Source organism: Ixodes scapularis, unplaced genomic scaffold, assembly GCF_016920785.2.
Source record: "Ixodes scapularis isolate PalLabHiFi unplaced genomic scaffold, ASM1692078v2 PGA_scaffold4__175_contigs__length_147842914, whole genome shotgun sequence".
In the NCBI taxonomy this organism is placed as follows: domain Eukaryota; kingdom Metazoa; phylum Arthropoda; class Arachnida; order Ixodida; family Ixodidae; genus Ixodes; species Ixodes scapularis.
In genome coordinates this window covers 134186635-134204824 of record NW_024609879.1, presented here as the reverse complement: position 1 = coordinate 134204824, position 18190 = coordinate 134186635, and the positions used below count along the sequence as shown (strand labels likewise).

The 18190-nt window shown below is 43.3% G+C and overlaps 1 pseudogene; it reads left to right on the top strand.

The window, feature by feature from the left end:
- Positions 1-17851, top strand: part of LOC115311461 — a 44047-nt pseudogene extending 26196 nt beyond the window's left edge.
- The last annotated feature ends 339 nt before the right edge of the window (positions 17852-18190 follow it).

Sequence of the window (18190 nt, the reverse complement as noted above, 5' to 3'; positions counted from 1 at the left end):
GGACTCACACCGGCGCCGACAACATCGCATTTCAATGGTTTGTTTATGGGCGACGGCGAGCTTTTGCCCACAACCCCATCGCACATGCGCGGCGCCGGTGGCGTCCGCTAGGGGCGCTCCGGGCGCTCCGGTTTGTTTGTAAACATGAGTTGGTGTATAATGAAGTAGAAACACCGGACGATCAGTTGGAGCGATATTGGAATCTACAAAAAATTTAAGAAAAAACTTCTGTAATCAATGCCCAAATTTGGGCTCAATCCCCAAAACATTATTTTGTATGTCAATAGCTAACTTTTATTTTATTATTACAGCATAGACGGTAGCCTGAGTACCAGGGTCAAATAACATACATAAGTACTTTGACTTAATATTTACTCAAAATTTACGACGGAATGCCGATATTGATATTGTTTCCTTAAGGCGAACCAAACACTATGGTGGCTGAGACGAAACTTAGATAGTTCATTGCCTAATATAAAAGTGCTACCTTATAAACCTCTGGTTTTACCTATTGTATCAAAATCGTATGATACCCTCATACCATAACAAACTGCAAAACATAAGAAACTCCAGCGACGATCGAGACCGCTTCATCTTTAATGAATATCGCCGCACTCACTCTCACGCAAAACTGCGTGAACTCCTCAACATTCATTCAACCGAATCTAGACTGAAACTTCATTGTGAAAATTCGTTTTTTTTTTTTTTAACTATTCATAATCACATTAAAATGAATAAATCCGACCACTTTGAATTCCTCACATGCGAATCCTCAAGGTATCGCCATGTCGTGTTTATTCCAAAACTAAATATTCATAAGACCTGATCAAAATTAAATTTCTTCACTGGAGCAAATAAAAAGTGGTATGCTTTACCTTTAAATTCCTGCCGCATAGAGTACTTCTCTTTGTGAATTTTTCAAAGGCATATAAAATATTGTTTTATGATGACCACTGCATCCGGCGATTCGAGTGGGGTCTTGTGGTGTCCATAAGGCGAATATGTCTTACTTTTTTACTCTCCGATATTTTCTTTTGACCCATTCTTCGATTATTCGTGGCAGGATGTTGGTGTTTCTTGTTGGGCGACTGTTAAGTTTCTATATGATTTCTGTTAACGCGTATGTTTTGCTAATTTTACTTTATTATTTACACCACTGCAATAGCTCTAACGTATCGACAGTGTCAATAAATGAATAAAATTAAAGATGGAAAAAATCACTCTTATCTATAACCAAAAACTTTAACAAAAGAAGTAAGCGTCTAACGGTTTACCCTTTCTCGGCGTCTTCAAGAAGCATCTATGTTCTTAATCACCTCAGAAACCGCAGTTTAAAACAAAATAAAGTCGTCGGGCCTCTTTCGGAACTTTGCTAATTTGTCCATTCATGCGCTGAATTATGATATTTGTGGGCTCACCTTAGCTTATCCTTATGTCATTTTAGCAAGGCGCACATGTTTTAAACGGTAAAGGCTTCCTTTCTCCCTTCAACAACCAAATTCTGTACGAACTACTTTGCGCAGCGCATGAATAATGCGCAAAACTTCCTTTCTTTTTCTCTGATGTGACACCGAGCATGGTCAATGGCAAGGAAAGGAGCGCCTTGCGTGGCGTTTGCAATCCTCTTATTATCGCTTCTTAGCCAATGAGATCACAGCATAGCCAATAAGAAAGCCGAAGAACGAACCATTTCAAAGCAAGTAGCGCGTTTTTAAACTAAAAGGAATGATACCGCAGGTCACCGTTTCTGAAGGTCTTCGGGGGAAATCTTTGGATCTCCATAAAATGATTTCTTTCAAATTTTTACAGCATATTAATATAAAGACAGAAAACGACGTCCCGACATCTTCTCTTTTTCCGTCGTGGCTCGTGGACAATGCGTTCATACTTTTTTCTTTCCATTCCATAGGATGGACATAGGCTACGTGAATACGACAACTAACGAGTCTTATGGCCTCGGCATCACTGGTGAGACGTATTTTTTTCCCCTCGTTTTGGTGGCAAATTTTGGAAACTCAATCGTCCTGTCTAATAGTGAGATCGCTAAAAAAAGCAACTCAATCCACATTGAAACAAAAATTATGTTATCTTACATGCCCTATATGGTTATTAGACAAATTCACATGAATAGTATATTAATTTGTTTGCACTCGGGAGATTGTAATGGAAACTGAGGTAAATGGACGAAAGGTATAGGTGCATAATTCTTAGGAGTCGACTTGTGTCGAACCATTGTGAACGCTGGTTAGAACAAGGCGATCACACAGCATTGCTCATAAAGTTTTCCCTTGATACATGAGTACTGTCCATGACTGCGTGGTGAAAGCGTTTAAGTTTTACTTTCTTTTGGTACGTCAAGATATTTCCGATTTAGAAATTAAGAATTTAGTCGCGATTAACTTAAACGCTTAATCGGTACATTAATTGATCGATTGCCGAGCCCTATTATTTAGTGGTTTTCGATGACGCGCGGCAAGATTTTTATTGGATTATTTCTTAATCTTTCATAAATAAAACCTTAATTAACAAGGTTTAGCTAACTCTCCATTTCATCGTGACTATTATCTCCCTATCTCCCTATCTTTCACAGTTTTTTTTATTTATTTATTTAAAATAAACTTCAAAGTTTTTAAGAAATTACCGGTAAACGAAGTCACAGTCTATTTCCATGTGCACATATGAACACCTGCGCTGCCCCCCCCCCCCCTCCCCCCCCCCCCCTCCTTCTTTTTTATTATTTTTTTTCAGAGAAGGTGAAATGCTAGTATTTGCTGGCATATTCTGTTAGGGTAAACCCAACAGAATATGACTTTTATTTAATATGAATAAAAAAAACACAAAGAGATAAAACAGACCACAAAACTTTCCGCGTTTAAGAGCCTGAACTTATGAGGACCGTAATTGTCGTACATGCTTAATCATTTACCAAACGCTCTAAACCTCTCAGGTAAAAACTCAAAGGGCCGAATTCAGGTTGACTGGGACTTTTATACCTCCAGAAAAAAAAAGAAAAGAAAAAAAATCACAAAAATATATTTCAGTGTTTTAAAGTATTCTCCGAGCACGTGTAGGCATTGCTGCCGCCATTTTGCCAACTTCCCGATTTTCTTTTTTTTACTGCGTACAAAATCTGGATTGAGTGTCTGCAGTTGTACGAATCTGTGCGAGCGGTCTTTGGTTACCGGCTCTCATCATTCGCCGGACTGGTAACATGATTTGAGCAGTCTTTTCTGAGGCGTCGTTTGTACCCCATTGCTTGGTCGCCAGCTTCCTAAAATGTCAGCTGGTTTCCCTTAATACTTCACCATCAATCTGGCCCTGCACTGCTGCTCCCTAGGTGCGCACACTTTGCACGCCGCCACGATGCCTGGAATTGCTGCACTTGCGTCAAATACGTCATTCAGGGCACCTCAAATCCGAGAAAGATTAGATTAACGTCCTTCGCAGGTCTCATAGCTCCACGCTTGTTCGGCAATTTCTTACGGACATAATTCCGGATTGACCTTGAAGGAACAACACGTAAAATGTCACCTCAGTCTCTTTCTAGTACGCACCTTTGTGACAAGAAGGGCAATTCTCCCCTGCCCTTCGTTATACGGACCCTCCTCGTCTGCTTTACATACGGTTGGAAGGAATAGAAAGCGTGCAGTTTTATTCCTAATGCGCTTAATCGAAGAAACTATACTCGTAAAGTTAATGTATTCCAAATATTCAAATGCGTCTGGCGTCCCCAGACCAGACACTATTATAAATAAGGCTGCTTAGGGAATAACAAACGTTGGAAAATACTTTGTCTCCAAGGCACTGATCTGCGCAGATACACTGCCCGACAATGTTAGCACGAACACGACATCGACGCTGTGGCTGACGGCCGTTTTATGCTGTCGCGTGTAAAAAAAAAACTGTGCTTTTAGGGCAGCGCGAGTGAACTTCACACTGTCATGCGTGTCAACGCTTGAAATTATTGTCTTTAGTGCCTGCTGAATATGCTTTGTTCAGGTTTTGATCAATGTCGTTCTATTTGGACGACCGCGTTGTGTGCAGTTGTACAAATCACTTCAAACGCCTGCATCGCCCATAGTTACGAAGGTCGTAGTCGCTTCTTGGCAGTGGTCATGATTATATTACGAGATTGCGTCCCTTTTGCTTACCAGAACCGACTTGTCTGTCATACTGCAGGACATCACTTCACGTTTGTTGCGCTTTTTTGTTTCACAAACAAATTGCGGGAGCTTGGCAAGTAACTTTTCTTTCTTTGGGCGTCCAGGAAGAATTGGTGCATGTATATAGCTTTTCAGAGAATTACCTCTTCTAACGTATGTGGAAATTCTAAACAATGAAGGCACGTGGTGTTCAAAAGGTAATTGCAGTGCTTTCGATCCCAGTGCCAATCGTGTAGTTTTCACAACCTTGCACGATCGACTTGCACCTTGATGAAAACCAGCACCTCTCTCGGCTATTCCTTTTTTCTCTGGACCACACCAAACAAGCAAACAAACAACAAGCGCGAGCATGTTCGTCGCTTTTGAATGACAGCGAAGAAATGCACAGAAGGAACCCTCGAAATAGCACTGGTCATAACACTTTTTATAGGAAACCGCGGCTTCTTTACCCTCATCAACAAAAAGCTTGCATACATCGTTCTAATGTTTACACAATCACAGCCCAGCTCGCTCATATTTGTCGCTTCGGAAAGCGAGTAAAGGACGCGCCATAATTACGAATACGTATGTGTTCTTCTGCATTGCCCCCCCCGCCCTCCCCGCCCCTTATGTATTATCCCTCGAAGCCTTAAAGGGTAAATACATAACTTGAAATGAAATGAAAACTCTGAAAATGATACGTACAGGCCGAAAGGTCGCTTCGGTGATGGTCTATACTGTCTATATTCCATCGCACAAACAACTATAGTTGCTGACAAAGCCTCGAGCGCAAGCGCGTAACTTAGTCATTTTGAAAGTTGGCTTTTTTCTGGCAAAGGAACTACCGAGAGTGTAATTCTGCAGGATGCCTTTTGTCCACGAGAGGTCGCGCACAAAAAGCCGGTTTAAAACCACACCCATACTTTGCCAGCACTGAAGACAGCTTGTGAGATAGAGTCTAGGCTTATTTACCGGGGATATTTCAAATACAGAGGCTTTGCATGTGACTTTTTCTTTCGTTCATTATATTTTAGGCTCAAAGCTGATGCTAGTTCCCTCAGGTGTACGAAACCAGTCCCAGTGTCTGAAGGTTAGCAACTGCGTTGTTGAAGAGGATTATCTGACCCGTATACAGAGGCCGCTGGATGATCACAGCCGCTCACGGCGTGCTTTCACGTAATTTTCTGAATGAGGATGCTATGGACTGCAGATACCGGCCTGGTTACTCCAGCAGTAGAGCTCTGCACGGGGACGGTCCAACCCAAAAGCTCGGGTCCCGCCCAGCGCGCGGGCCGAGTCTGGGATGGGTAACACGGATTGTTTCCGGTACCTCACTGGGCTCGGGCAATGGTGTAGCACACTTTCTAAAACGTTGAGAAGAAAATGCTAGCGCAATGATCGTTTAGATTTGAAGGAAACGAAAAAGCTTGAGTGTGGAACTCGATACGACGGCACTAAGATCTTAGGAATAAAGAAAGCTGTATTGGACCAAGAAGGCCCACAAGAAGATACGGAGAAGAATCCTGGAGACTCCATCAGCATAGCGGGACGGTGCCAGCAGACGAGAAACCGAGGGCAATTTGGTCGCAGGGGACAGTACGATTGTCTTCCCCTTTCCTTTTCGAACTTTCAAAGAAAATCAAAACGCCCTCTGGCTATCCAAGACAAGCTACATCTTTTATATTTGTATAAGCTTTCGAAGATTCACCAAGTGACTGGTATATGACAACTGGCCTCTCACCGGGTCGGGTCGTGGCCGGTCCTGATAAGGTAGGCATCCCATATCGGACAGGGTCAGGGCCGGGCCTGATCAGGCAGGCATCCCATCGAGCGGTGTTCGGGTGGGGTATCATTGAGTCTTTTTTAGCACAGGCTCAAAAAGTGAGCCTGTGCGGTGCTTTACTCCAGCATCCACTGGCGCCTTCTTCAAGTTCTCATTGTTATGCAATCTTATTAGGTATGACATAAGTACAAGCTAAAATACTTTAAATCTGCACGCTGGACTTTTCTTACAGCCGCTGGTCTTGCTTGCTTTATTTTGTAATTCTGAGAAGCATTTGAACTTGTACCGGGTATGAAGTCAATAACAGTTGCTTGGGATGTATAGTGCACGTACAGAGAGCCAAACACCGACTCTGGTGTGAACGTTTGTATCCACGCGCGTAGACTCGGCGAAAGCTCGCTCAAAGATTGTGGGGTTCTTTATGAAGGTCGCTTTACTACTAATCGCCGCCCGATCGGTATGCGCTCCGCCCGCCACCCAGGGAGTTACACACTGCTAGGAGAAGACAGCGAATGGGTTTACTGTGCCTTCCGGTTGCCCGTCGCCGAGAGCCGGCAGTCCAGGCCCGCCGACCCTAGTTGTGGCCCGTCGATCAGAGCTTACAGTCGGAGTCGGTGTCCAGGCCTGCGGATCACCTTTCCCACGCCAGCGCTGCGTAGGCTGGCCGTCCCGGGCTATCAATGCCCGAGTTTCGCTGCGGAATCACCCCGGGATTGTCGTGGCCTAGGCCAGATGGCCAGGACTCGCCGTTTCCACCGGTCTTGCTCCAGACCTCGCTGGTGGACCGCTCCGGGGTCCGCCATAAGCCAGGCCTGGCTCTGAAGTTCTCTGTCCAGCTCCCAGCCTCGCTCAGCTCGCTCTGTCTCGCGCCAGCTCGTGACTTCTCCGCCGACCGCCTTTCACGTGCCCCCTGCATCGTCTTTCACGCTCTGATCACACAAGATGCCGGCATATTTTTTAGCGTTATACCAAGATTTGTCCCTTTTATTTTAGTGTGCGAGGTTTGTCATTGCCTAATCGATATCGGTGGTATTTTGTGATATTGTGAATCAGTGATAACGGAGATATTTCGTGATATTTGTGAGTCGGTGATACCGGTGATATTTCGTGACATTTGTGAGTTGGTGATACCGGTGATATATCGTGTCAGATGTGAGTCCGTGATGTGTGTGAGTTTGACTTGGATGATATCAATGATGTTGTTTATAATGAAAGTCGGAGGTAATATAAGGAGTCTCGAGGTTTTCTTTACTTTTTAAGCCATGTAATATCGGTGGCCTTTTGAATTTTGACAGACTTCGTGATACGGTAACCTTTAGACCTCTGAACAATTCTTTATACCAGTGTGAATGAATTATGTAAAAGCGTTGCGAACGTGGTATGATATTGAGTGACTTGGATCCAGAAAGGCCGACCTAGGTGTGCTGGTGGAGGTACTAACTACAGCTTTTGTGACAGAACAGCATTATCCACTCTGAAACAGATTTGAGAGTTGACGTGCCTGCAGAGGAAGGAGACGGCAAATCGCGCCATACAACAAAAAGATTAAGCGAATGGTGCAGCTCATAATATGATTAGGCCAATCAAATGCGATGTGCGCAGTCACAATGAGCCTGGCGTTTCGCTTACCCATTGTCACTGCAAAAATTGCGTTTTTAGATCTAATTGTAATCTGGTCTTCGTCCTTCGCTGGAATCCTTCTATAATTTGCCATGAAAGGCTGTACCCGTGATAAGTAGGGATTCTTTTTAAAGTGTACATGGGCCATACTGTACCACGCAGAAGTTGATCGTAAGAGAGGAAGCGGACGTGCGATCCCGCTTTATGTTCCGCATTGCTGAATAGGCTCTCTTTGAATTTCCCTCAGGGCTGGCGAATCTCGGAGGTGCGTGTGGTTTGTCGACAAGAGGAGCTCTTGTAGAAGACGTGCCAAAGACGTTCAGCGGAGTTCTCACTTTTGCCCACGAATGCGGACACCTGTGAGTTACTCTGGAATTACTAGGCTGCAGGAAAGCTGACGGTCTCTTGTAAGGATTAGAAATGTTTCTGCAGTCTAGCGGCAACTTGATTTCTGAAAAACTTGGGACTGCCTCTTTTAACGAAGATGAAGTTGCCTTGTGCAACACTGCGGCACCAGGCAATTAACCGACACAATTATTAGACAAAATTTCTCAAGTACTTTCTAACCAAAATAATTAATGTAAGTTTCAAAAGAGCCTTACTTGTAAAATAATGTTTCTGAGCGCAGCTCTTAGGCGAACGTTTAAAACTTGAGCTTGCGTCGGCGTAGCCGCACGTTGGATTATGGGACGTTTCCCAAAATGACGTCACATGCGCCGTCACTTGTGAGGTCTCGAGGGTCACAAGGGAGGAGGAGGAGGGAATTTTATCCGCTATATCTTGCAGATTATTGTTCCCGCTAGATTTAGCGGAAAAAATTTTCCGCTAAATTTTGCGGGAAAAATTCCGTGCTAAACTTAGCAGAAACATTTTCCCACTAAATTTAGCGAAAAAAAAATTCCCTGCTCAATTTAGCCACCAACATTCTTCGCTAACTCTAAAAGAAAAAAATTCCCCGCTAGCGAAACAATTTCTCCTCGGAAAAAATTCCCCGCTAAATGTAGCGGGGCGGTTTCATTTGGATTCAGGTAACTAGGTGCTGTCATATTTTTTTATTTTGCCTCAAAATTTTATATGTCGTGGCGCATGTTCCAAGAAGAACAGTCCTTTTTATTTTAAGGTCCTGACGTGTTTAGTTTCTGAGCAAAAAAAATCTGAAAGAAGCGGGAAAGAAAAACGAGGTTTTGACGATTGTCGTGTGTGGCGGTTTTTAATCACTCTCAATCTCAAAGTATTCAAAAGAGGGCGTCTATAGTTTTTTAGTGTGATATATATGCAAGTAGTTAAAACGACATTACAACTACTATTTATTATTTGCCGCTCCAATCTGCGCAAAAATACCCAAACATGCCTCCGCGAAAAACTGTGACCTAAATTGCGGATTTTTGTTTTTGAGTCCTCTGTGTTTATTATTGCTTTTAAAATAATACCACGTGTAGAAACTTTCATTGCCTTCTAAATTAAAAAAATAAGATATTGTGCCTTTATCATGTACGAGTACTGAGAAATAAATTATGAAGCAGGGACGGTTTTCACTTTTCGTTCAATTGCAGCACGCTGTATAATTTCTTTTTTTTTTTTTTGCGTTACGTTTTTTTTACAGTTACTTTTTTTACCCAGAATACATTCCATTAGAAGTATATGCACTGGTTTTGAGTTTTAAGCCTCTAAATATGCTAAGAAAGAGCAAATGCCGATGGTGGGTTTCGAGTCGCGTGTGGCGTTTTTTACCCGCTCTAAATTTCAAAGTATTCAAAAAGAGCTTCAATATTTTTTTAATGTTACATGTATGGAAGTCGGTAAAACGACATTCCAACCAGTATTTATTATTCGCCAATTCAATCTTTGTCAAAAAATCTCCAAACATGCCTCCGCGAACAACTGTGATCTAGACTGCGGATTTTTGTTTTTTGTTTGAGTCGACTACGTTTAGTATTGCTATTAAAATAATACCACGTGTAGAACATTTCATTGCCTTCCAAATTAAGCAAAGCTTGTGCCTTTATCATGTGCGGGTACAGAAAAATAAATTATGAAACAAAGAAGTTTTCACGTTTCGTTCAATTTCAGCACGCTAAATAAAAATTAAAAAAAAAAACATTTTTAATTTCTTTTTTGCGTCGCGTTTTTTTACACTTTTTTTTTTTACCCAGAATACATTCCGTTAGAGGTACTGTATATGCACTGGTTTTGAGTTTTAAGCCTCTGAATATGCTAAAAAAAGAGGAAATGCTGATGGTAGGTTTATGGGTTATAGCTGTAGATTTTATTCTTTATTTAATTAATCTAAGGAACGTTTAATAAATAATCATAGAAAAGACTTTGATGTCGTTAGGTGTATAATACCAAGTTTGCAATTCCAAACGTGTAATTGCAACTGTTGAAAGCGGATTTTGAGACAATTTTCGCCGGTGCCATGATTGGAGAGGCCTCAAGCCTAAACCCTATGCGCTGCATAATCTGTACTACGTTAGAAATATCAAAGTACAATATTGTAAAACATTGAAGTAAAATGCACTTTCTATTGGAAACCTAGATTTTTAAATGCGAAATTTCATATTTTTATTCGGAATTCATGTTGATACCAGAACAGAATCATTTTTTAGCATATTTAAAGGCTTAAAACTCAAAACCAGCGCATATACCTCTAACGGAATGTATTCTAGGTAAAAGAAAAATGTTAAAAAAATGCGACGCGAAAAAAACAAAGAAATAATTTTTTTTTCTATTTACAGCGCGCCGAAATTGAAAGAAAAGTGAAAACCTTCTTTTTTCATAATTTACTTATCAGTACTCGTGCATGATAAAAATACAAACTTTGCTAAAATTCGAAGGCAATGAAAGGGTCTACACGTGGTATTATTTCAACAACAATAGTAAACATAGTCGAGAGAAAGAAAATACGCAATTTAGGTCACAGTTCTTCGCGGAGACATGTTTGGGGATTTTTACAAAGATTGGAGCAACGAATAATAAATAGTAGTTATAATGTAGTTTTACCTACTTACATATATATCATACTAAAAATATTGACGTTCTCTTTTGAATACTTTGAGATTGAGAGTGGTTAAAAAACGCCACACACGGGGGCAATCGTCAAAACCTCGTCGTTCTTTCCCGCTTCTTCGAGATTTTTTTTTTTTTTTCTCAGAAACTAAACTTGTTAGGACATTAAAATAAAAAAAAAATGATTGTTCTTCTTGGAACATCCGTTACAAAATATAAAACTTTGAGGCAAAATAAAAAATACGACTGAACCTCGTTGCCTGAATCCAAACGAAACCGCCCAGCGGTAAACATTACCGCTGAATTTTGAAGAAATATTTCCCCATAGATTTAGCGGAAAACTTTCCCCGCTAAATTTAGCATAAACATTCCCCACTTACTTTAGCGGAAACATTTCTCCGCTAAATTTAGTGGAAATATTTCCCCGCTAAATTTAGCGGGGAAATGTTTTTTCTCTGGTTAGCGGGAAAACTTCCTTGCTAAATTTAATGGAAAACTTTCCCTGTTAAATTTAGCGGGGAATTTTTCATTCTGAATTTAGAGTTAAATGTTGCGGAAATCGCCCGTTAAACTGGAGGGCAGATCGAGAGCGAGTGGGGGAGGAGGACATACCTTACCCTCCGTATCCTCCCCTCCTCCACCTCAAGAGCTGCGCTCTAATTCGGCAGTACGGCGAGTTGTAAACATCTTTCGTTTGTTTTTTTCGCCGCGTATACCATCAGACTTGCTCAACAAACGATACAGTCCTATAGTTCCGGTCTTAGTCATGGACTTAATTTCACATTTAAAGTTACATGCGCAAAGATCTCACGTAAAACAAGAATATTACAAATATGGAAACCCTTTTACCACACTTTATCTATTTTGAGATTGAAATTTTTGGAAGTGGTAGGTTCTAAAAGCTATTAAAAACTAAAACAATTACTTTTTCTTAATTGTATGCCAATGTATCTTCAGAACCTACCTCGAAAATAATTTCACTAAAATTATATCCACAATTTCCCACTTTCCCGTTGAACTACGCACCGCACATCTCCAGACTGGGTATAGCTCATGACGGGTCGCCACCACAGACCAACGTGAAAAACGACGTTGGAGCCGAGGCATGCCCTGCCAGCGAAAGATATATCATGAGCCCTTCGATTGGCATCACAAGTATCTCCGAATTTTCCTACTGCAGCGCCCAACAGCTCTACATGTTCGTTGGGTAAGAATGTTTCTGTAACTATTCATACTCGTCGAGTCATTTGCCTTTGTGGGTGACAGACCGAGTTGTAACCTTTTTACACTGCTTGCAAGGAGAGAACGCGCCGGTTCCTTTAGATGAAATCATCTCTGAAAAACGAGGAAAAGGAAGTCAAGACAGCACAGTGCGCAACATGCAAGTGAAAGTTTGATTGGAAACAAACAATTATATTTATAGACAGAATCGCGCTACCCGCATAAGAAGCCAAATTCCTGCGTGGTGCACCGACGGTTCACTTACGCAGCTTTCCTCTCATGCCAGCCTTTTATCGTACGCTCCAAACATCTTTCTCTGCCGTTTTGGTTTTTAAGTTTCCCAAGACTTTTGATTCTTTGCATTTTCGGTGCATACGAGCACTTGGTACAGTGAACAGCAAGATTGTCCGAGGGAGAATTTTAGAGCCCAGCTCTTAGGCGCCCGTTTCCGGCTTGAGCGGCGTCGCCGTCGGCGTCGGCGTAACCGGGCGGTGCATTATGGGACGTTCTCCATGATGACTTCACATGTGACGTCACGAGGATAACCAGTGACGTCACTCGTAACATCACCGCGCGTTGCATTATGGGTAAATTTCTCCGCTAAATTTAGCGAAAATAATTTCCCGCTAAAATTAGCGGAAACAATTGCCCGCTAAATTTAGCGGACAAAACTCCCCGGAACGTTTTGCGGAACAAATTCCCTGCTAAGATTAACGAAAAATCTTCCCCGCTAAATTTAGCGGAAAATGTTCCCCTAAATGGGAGGCGAGCAGGAGAGCAGGAGTGGCATACCCTCTTCTCTGTACCTTCCTCTCGTCCTCCTCAAGAGCTGCGCTCTAAATCGGCGTTAGAAGGAATTGTAAACGTCTTTCAATTTTGATCGATAACCCGTGCTCGCGCGCCATGTCGTTCATGTAGAGCCCCGTCAGGCCCACACCTGCAGCTTTCCGCATGCCGTTGGTATCTCGGAGACCACTGACGCGGAAAAGAAAACAAATTTTGTACCGTGTTTCTTCTCACACGGCGCCTTAACTCCTGTCTTGTTGTTGATTTTTTATTACAGCCCCGATGGTTTGTTTGGAGCCGAGTAAACAGCATGCACCTCAAAGTGGGTTAATATGTAAAAGACATCCTACCTTTCTCAAGGCAATATTTTCTAGATAAAAGAAGCCTAAGTGCTGTACTTGCTTGCGTTACTCAAAGAGGCGACCACAGAGCTCTGATTGGGCACGAGTGCTGACGTCAGCGTTCGTCCGGAACTCGTGTCCAATTATTGAGAACCCGGGTCCCAGCCGAACGATGAAGCCTCAGTCGTGCCCAATCCACGCTCTACGGCCGCCTCTTCTAGTGACGCAGGAGAATTCGGCAGCTATACTTAGTCTTAGGCTTCCTTACCAAGGAGGTGTTGCTCAAGTACATAGCCTTTGCGGCATAGTACATAGCTCAAGTACAAAGCCTTTTTTGTTTTGTTTTTATCTCAAAGATAAACTACGCATCGCTGAACGCCCATTCTCTACCTAATTGTAGCCCTAGACGTCTGACTCAGATTCAAATTTTCAGAGCTAACCGTCATCTTATCCAAATGTTATAGTCAGTTTTCTGAAGTCTTTTATCGAAAATGGCGGCTAGCGGACCTTTTCAATATATGGAGCCTAATGGCGCAAGTTAGAGATATCGGGCGAAAATAGGCCCCGCCCCATTTTCCCATTGAAATTTCCTGCAAATTACGTAACTTCTGACTGAGAAACCAGTGCTTTCTGCAATTTAGGTATATGGTTTGGACCTTTAGCGCTGCTTAGGCGGGAAATGAGCGTTCGGCAACCCGTAGTCTATTTTTGCACAAAAAAAACTTTTTTTTTTGGTGGGGGGACAAGTTCTACATTGTTTTGTAGTTGTAACAGAGGGTGTGTTCGCAAAATAAGGGACAGCTTCGTAAGCACACATGGTCCCCCCTAAATGATTTACAGGAGTTTCCTCACCGCAAGAATAAGCAATGCAACGCCGAACCCTCGTTCTCCACCAAAATGTAGAGTTAGCTGTCTCAACCTGATGCCAAAGTTTCAGCAGTAAGAGTTCTTTCTTTAAAAGTTATAAATAATTTTCTAAAATTGTCAATGAAAAAAATGGTGGCCGACCGAGCCCTCGAAGACATAAAACTCTATAAGACCAGTTACCGAAAAACTAAAAAAAAAAACAAAAAAACAATTGCACCAAATTTTTCATTTAAACTTTATAAATATCACTTAAAACTTTTCAATAATATGGAGGTTAGAGATGAAAAATCGGGCACCTGGTTTGTACCGCGTGAGCGGAAAAGGCCGTTGGGCGACGTGTATTTTATTTTTGCGGTAAAACAAACGCAGTAAAATTTGAATTTTTTTTTTTTTTTTTTTTTTTGGGGGGGGGGGGGGGGGGGGGGGGGAGACGCTACGCAGAGCGTTTTCGTGTGACGGTCGCCATGTTGAAATATGGTCTCGAATGACAATTGATGAGGCGATGATAACTGAAGAAACCAAACGTTTATTGGGGCGAACTTTTCCCCAAAACAAAAAGGAAACAGAAGATAACAGTAGAGAGTCGCGGGCGTCGATGGCAGCGTAACACCAGGATCGTACTCTGGGGCGAGACAGACTCCGCCTCGCCACGCGGAGCACCTTTTGTACAGGCACGGGTTTCTGGAAAATTCGGCCTAGAACGTTCGGCGCGTAGAACATTCGTAACTGGGTGAGACGAAAAAGTTCTCGAACTTACGAGAATGGAAAGTAAAAATAACAAATATAAGACACGTCACTCCCAGGAATCGAACCCTTGCTCTTCGCTTGGGAGGCAAGGACGATAGGCGCTAGGCCACGGCCGCGCTGCCTGCTTGGCCAGCTGCGCGCGCGGCAATATAGCGTAGCTGGGTTGGGCGAGAAAATATTAAGTAAATATTTAAGCACAAGAACAGGCAAGAAGTATAGTCAAGAAAAAAGTAGAGCTAATGGCACGAACCTCTTCAATTCCAGCACCTCCCAGCCCGCAAATAAAGTTATTTGCCATTCTGCCCCAGCTCAGCTACTTCATTATTCAATATGGCGGCTGTCACGAAAAAGAGGTATATACAAGCGAGAGAAAAAAAAATCAGTCCGCCGAGTTGGAGACGTCCCTTCTGCTGGGTCTCATTCCTCAACCGTGAAAGTTTCTTTGCTTTTTCCTCGCCACAGTTTCCGGCGTTACAGATGATCATTTCGCCAGCTCGCCTGCACGCTCACTGCCTTTTCGTCAAACGGAAGACCGTGAACCACGAACAGGGGTCGAGGATGGAAGCAGTTTGCTTTCTGCTGATCCTGGCATAGGATCACGCGTGCAAATACAACGACGACGCCTATTCACGAAACCCCTCACGATAAATCGGAGCTAAAACTCCGGTCGGCAACCGCGGATTAGGTCTGAAGCAGGCAGGCTTAGAAACGAGCCGACGGTGGGCAAGTGGCTTCGGAGAGGCTGCCATGAATCCAAGTAATGCCTCGACAGGGCCTGCGGCTTCACCCCTCCGCTTTTCTCCCCTCCCATCCCCCCCCCCCCCCCCCCCTCCCCGGTCTGAACGTCTTCAGCAGAGAAAGGCAGTCTATGCAGTGCCTCCGAGCTTGCGTCAGCATCATCGCCATCGCTTCTTGCAACGTCCCACAACGAGTATGATGGCGGCAAGGCCACTAGACGGTTTGACGCTTGGGAAGGGTCGGGCAACCACTAGCAATGATGACACGCGAAGGCCAGTCCTTGCATTTGGGTATATTGACCTAGCCCGCGGTGGCTTGGCCAGACGCTCCGCCGCGACCGTTGGCGTACAAAATGCGTCACGGAGAGGACAATTTGGGGTAGCTTTTGTAATTTTCATGACCCTCCTAAAATGTCTTTAAAAGAAAACATTTCCTCCAGCTTATTAGGTTGAACGATGTGAGTTCCAGCGCAAAAATCCTAACCCATCAAACTGCACTGTAGGGTTCCTTGTAAGTGTATTCGACTATTTGTTCAGGTTGGCCACGTAAGTAACGTAATGAAGAAACTAACTCAACGCAAACTCGTTACGTTTGACAAGTTCGCATCAAAATAACCGTAAAAGTTTTAGAGAACAATAAGAAGTATATATTTTAGTCTAAAATCCGAAACTTGTTCCTACTTGCAGAGATCCAAGCCGGGTCTGCCTTAGAAATAATCCCAACAGGCATTCCGCAAGAGTCTCGCTACAGAGATGGAATAAAACACTCGTTTCACCCGTGGAATTTTGTAAATTGGAATATCCGGACCGTTCAATATTAGGTCTTGTCGAGGTGAAGGTGTATTCCGAATATTTATTACACCATAAAACTCAGTTTCGTGAGTTCTCAATTCGCTGTTTCCGTTCATCTTGCCAGGAACTTCCTGGAGCAACGCCAGCTCTTGGTATGGCCACATGCCACGTTATCTGCAAAACAACACAGGGCACTCGGCCGGCCTACCTAATCATTAACGCGCCCGACGGCATGTCCTGTGATGAGACCGACTCAAACAAAGTATGTACCTTAGAGACGTCTTTTTTTCAGAACATGAATGTAGCCCACTTACAACTGATACACCATTTGGCCTAAACTAGGGGCCTATTAATGCATCTTAAACCTGGTGAAATAGTTGGAATGCACAGAACGTGGAGGGTGTTTAGAGTTTGGTGGGTTGCTTATTTGTGAGTTTCTATGAGGTCATAAACATGTGCAACGAGAGTCGCACATATTGTGAACATCGTACTTACCGTGATCACCGCATTTATCCGGAACACGCCAACAGTGTCGACTCTCGGGGGGCATGCGACACCGCTGGCGTGTTTCGTATAAATTTATCCTGGCGGCAGCCAGAGAACTGATTCATGACATACCTTTTAATGAAACAACCCAAGCAGAGGAGGCCGCTCCCTGGACCATGGACACCGCAGCAATTTTGCTGGCAGCCCAAATATATTTACTTATCGCCACCTTTTCGCACGACCATGCATGCGTGATTAAAAACAGTCGGTGATGGAATGATTTATTTAGTAAGCACTTGATGTTTCAGCTGAATCAGGCAAACAATGCAGATTTCCTCGCAGGCAAATAAAATTGCTGAGTCGTCCCCGGCCAGCAGCGATTTCGGCCCTGGGCAAACGACCTCCACTGGTCGGACTGTACCATTAAGCGCTACATCAAGAAGCAGTTTTTAACTGCAACCAGGATAGCGTTCCCGTGAGATGAAACGCCGTTTGCGTCTTCCGGATAAATGTGACGTGCATCGCACAACGCTTACAATGGTCACGTGGTTGGGACCACCACGGGTCACCTGGTCATGTTATGTTACATTGTCAAGTCATGGCGTCAGTCACATCTCACTTCACTGGTGTCAGGAATGCAGCTTCATGCTGATGACGTCACGTGATCACCATCCGCTAGAAGTGATGGGGATGCGCTTCCTGTTTAAATATAGTGGGAGAAATTAGATTGGTGTAGAATTATAGACTAATAGTTTTCAATGTTCATGCTAACTAAGCTGCCGCTGTGCTGGCTGCGATGGTGAAGGGACGGGGTGAGAAAGAGAGGGAGCGACAGCCCCTCTTGCGATATATGATCTGGTTGTGCAAGGGCCGACGACGATTGGGAGAGAGAGAGTGATTGCATGGCGGCCATGCGGCAGCGCGCGCCCCGCGATGGCGCGCACCGCCGTGTGCGAACACCGCCGAATTTTGTCAGGAACGCGCACTAACAGCTGCCGCAGTTATAGTTTAGCATAATTGCGATATCCAGATACGAGCGCCAGTGTTTGCTCTCCTAAGCGTAAATTGTTCGCAGACATATCATTGCGCACATGTCTATGTCATTTCTACTTTTTGCAACGTGTCGAAGAATTTATTCAGCATGCTGCGATCAACTGATAAAGTTTGTTATGTTTAGCAGAGAATAAGCACACTTTTTAATATGCCTATTTTTTTCTACTAGGTCTGCATCAACAAAGATTGTGTAGAGTTTCCCACAGACATCACTACCCTAACAAAGAAACCACAGAGATCACAAAAGGCCAAACTAGGTCACTTCAATGAAAACGCATCGTTGAGCACACCGGTCTAGGAACGAACAGTGAACATCTGCATCTCTCAATAAACATAAAACTAATTTCCTCAAAATTGTTATAAATTGGTCATCGTGCTGCTTAACTTTATCGCTGTTTATGAAATGTTCGAGCACCGAAGAACTGCATCTCTCAAAGAATTGAGAAATAGGGTTTCTCACAACTCTAAGGAAATTGTAATTATGCCACATAACTGCATTACTGTTTATAAAATTTTCGTATATGTTGTACTGTCAAAAAAGAATATATCGCAATCTAAAACAACGCGCTTTATACTTTCTGAGAAAGAAAGGGGTAGGTAGGTACCACG